Source organism: Ambystoma mexicanum, chromosome 3q (genome assembly GCF_040938575.1).
Source record: "Ambystoma mexicanum isolate Mex_15411 chromosome 3q, UKY_AmexF1_1, whole genome shotgun sequence".
In the NCBI taxonomy this organism is placed as follows: Eukaryota; Metazoa; Chordata; class Amphibia; order Caudata; family Ambystomatidae; genus Ambystoma; species Ambystoma mexicanum.
In genome coordinates this window covers 1216677604-1216681699 of record NC_090926.1, presented here as the reverse complement: position 1 = coordinate 1216681699, position 4096 = coordinate 1216677604, and positions in this window count along the sequence as shown.

The following is a 4096-nucleotide window of genomic DNA, read 5'->3' as shown; positions in this document are numbered from 1 at the left end:
AAGAATTGTTACATTGCCCCTGAAGAAGAGTTTGTAACTCGAAACGCGTTGGGCTTTTCATTTGTATAATGAAATACTATGTTTTGCTGAAAAATTGAAAAAAATGTTTTTCTTATAACAACCTCGCATATCAAATTGTTGCTTATGTTTGAAACTATACCAAATGGTTTATATGAATTAGTGACTACCTATTTGAATGTTTGGTCTGATGTTCAGACAGTAGATAGTGTGCAGGGCATGGGAGTTCCTAACTGACTTGTTAGGAACAACCACTGTTTTGTTCTTATATATCCAACCTAGTTGCCAAGGTTGAGCCTTTGCCCCCCGCACCTCAAAAATCCCATATAACAACTCTAAATATCTTTAACATTACCTCTTGGGGTACTCACCATAAAAACCCTTCAATATAGGTGTGCCTTGGTGTTTTTTTGCTCCTCTTATTGGCAAATTGAGTCTGTTGCCTGCTGTAGTAGCTCCATCTGCCTTTCAGGGGGGACAGTGGAAGTGGCCACCCTCTCCATTGCTTGAGCCATCATCTCAACTGATGCTGCCTGTTGGGTTACCATACCGTAAATGGATTGTTCCCATGCGGTATGGCCTGGTGGCGTACGGCCACCGCATCAGCGGGCACCACACCTGTTTGGTGCAAGGTGATCTGCGCCTTGCTGTGCCGGCACTGCCTGATGCTGCAGGACTGCATTCCCCCTCTGATCTGCTGGTCCAGGAACAGGATCAGATGTTGTGGAGTGTGACCCTGCACCCGTAACCGCCAAAGGCTGACTAACCAACACTGACATCCCCATAGAGGATTCTATCCCTGGTGCAGGTAGTTTGGACAGAACAGAACCCCTTCCAGAAACACTTACCTGCGACGCCACATAGGTCTCATCATCCGAATCAACACCTGGATAGAGGTCTGGGGAGGTGTACCCAGAGACACCACTGGACAGAATCGTCTGCAGCAAGAGTGGGTTCTCACCCACCACCACACCACGTCCCCCACTGGTGGCCGGTTGTGCCTCAGGTTCCTTCTGGGTCTGCACCATCTCCTCAACCTCAACAGCATCAAGTGTGTCATCCCCTGCAAAAACATGAAAGACAAAAAATGGAAACAGGTATTAGCACCATAGCACACAAATAGGCCTGACAAGCTACAGAACCAGTACATGATTTACACATGTCCCACATGACTATAACCCTCCCATGCATGCACTGTCACAGAGTTGGAAGGGGAGGCAAAAGTCTGACACTGATGACAACACGATGGAAGAGCAACACATTTGCTGCATGCTGGGTAGCACTGCCATCACACATTGGCCTGTGAGTGGCATGTCCTATACACATAAATGACACATGCCATCACACAGATGGCATGTACCATAGCCATGGTACATTCCACAACTACATCCATATGTCAGTGAATGAATACTGTCACCCATCCATGTGAGATGGACACGAAGAGATGAAAAATGCCACATAATGGGAAAAGATACACCATGTGCCACACACTGCAACACATCCAGTGTACAAAAATACAGTGATTGCAGGGCCATGTACACATCAATGGTTGTGCACTTCAACATGACAGGAAACAACTAGCATGTTCCACATTCAAACAGGCCCAAAAACACCATGTGATCAGGACAATACTCATTCAGCCTGAATGGTCAAATCATTCAACTAACAAAGGTGACACATGTGGGCCAATGTGGGGTTCTTCAATGACAGAAGCATGTCACATATGTCACAATAGGGCTGAGGAATGTGTTGCAAAAGTGGGAGAATTGAAACAATCAGCCTGAAAGAACAATGAAAAATCCAAACAATGTTGTTGCATGATGCCACCTCAAGGGCAACTGCCATAGTGTACTACTGTGGGCAGAAGGGATAGTGTCACACCCAAATTCAAGGCCGCAGAATGTTTTGGATGAAGCACATGGGTGACCTATACTACTCAGTCACACACACCCTCACCTGGCACTCAATCAGAACCTGTCACCCAAACAACATACACATGCATTACACACACACGCATGGGCACTCACCGGACAATGTGTCATAATCGGGTAGTTCTCCCACACCTCGGATCTGTTCCTCTGTGACAAAGGTTCCAGCAACAGACTCATGTTCAGTGAGTTTGTTGTCCTCTTGTGGAGACCCAGCGCCAGTCACCAGAGTAGCGGCATGACTTGAGGCCAGCTTGTCCTTTGCTCTGCGTTTCAGGTCGTTCCACGGCTTGTAGCAATCATCAGCTGAGCGCCTCACAAATCCAAGGGCACTTATGTGGTTGGCGATGGTCTGCCAGTGTGCCTTACATTGACCAGGTGTGGTCTTGGACCCTGCAGTCACCACCATTTCGTGGCTATGTTGCAACACATAGCTCACAAGTGCATTAAGTTCCGATTCATTGTAGCAAGGCTTCCTTGAGGTACCGGAGTGTGTAGCCGTGCCTGGGGTCTCAGTCTGTCGTGCCAGAGCACCCTTCTTCCTCTTTTTAGAAGGTGGAGCTATGCCAGAGTGGCTAACGCCGCTCTGGTCAGTAGTGGCAGAATCACCGGTGGACTGGGTTGTTGGAGTGTGCAAATGCACATTGTTCATAGGACTTGGTGCAGGCATTGTCTGAAGTGTGATGTTGGCAGGAGGAACATCAGTATGATGGACCAGGACCGACACTGTCCTGGCTGGGAGAGTCAGAGCTGGGGCGGATGGAGCTGCAGCTGCCCCTGCAGCCTCACCACCCTGCATACTTGGGGCAGCATATGACATAGCTGCCCCAGATCCACGTGCCTTGGTGACAACTTGCACCGCCACACGTGGCTTAGACTTGCTGACCTGGAAGTCAGATAGGGAGTCATCCTGTGCCAGGTCAGGTGCCACAATGGGCTGGTCCAACAAGGGCTGAGCTGGGATGGTCTCAGCCACGTTTCGCTCAACCATGGGAGGGGGGGCATGGGTGTCCCTGATTGGTCCTCCACACATGGGGGTATAGGGGCACCCTGCGAATCCTGGCCACGTCCCCTACCGCGCCCACCACATCCACCTTTTGAAGGTTGGCGACCTTTTCCTCCCTTACCGCTTGGTCGCCTCCCAACCATGGCACTGATGTTGTTGTGCGTATGGGAGGAACAGTAAACTATTGTCCTGGGCAATTGGGGGTCAAAGGGGTACGGTACTAGATGGAATTCGTACCCTAGTGCTCTAACAAGGCTGTCTGTGACCCCTGGGGGAAGATGACGGGTCACGCAACGCACAGGCAGCCCAAAACCAAAAATAAACATGCATGCAACCCCTCGTAGACCACGTGCGTGGAAAAATGAACCCGCACTACACTGTGGCACCCAGAAACACAAAAATAAGCGTACGCGTGATACACGCAACCTACAATGACCTCTGAAGGGGTACGCGACACACGGGGCAAGCACAGTTGCTAAGTACGTGCGGAACTCACCGTCTGCCTGGAAAAAGAATGTGAAAAATACGTGCGTGTGCGCGTTGGCAACACCGCCGCCAAAAGAAGAATTGTACGCTGTCTGAGGAGACAGGACAAAAGGAGAAGTGAACACTGTTAGAGGAAACAGGCCCAAAAAAAGTAGAAAAATGAAAGCTGTCAGAGGTAACAGGGAGTACGAACTTGAAACGCTGTGAAGTAATCGCGTGTGAACCGACAAGAAGTACAGAATCCACCCACTCGCTCTCCACAAAAAGCACGTACAAGGAAATGGCGTCCTACACGTGCCTTTTAAACCGGCCCACACGTACACGTCACTTACGCGTGTACGCGCCCTTTCCTCCAATTACACGCGCTGACACTCGGATGTGCAGCTTTTCCACGTGTGCTCTGTCATCACGTGCTATGAGGGAAACACCCGCGCGCGTCACATCACAGACGCGCTTATGCACTAAGGGCCTTTGGTCTAATGAAACTGCGCACGTGCGCTGACATGCGCTAAGGGCCTTTCCTCGAATTACACGCTGACGTGCAAGATTTTCACGTGCCAAATCACTCCGTATCAAGCTGGCCACGCGTTCACACACAGAAGACCAAGCTCCTGCCCAGAAGGCCGAATTACTGCCCCCCAGAGCCCCGAGCACGCTC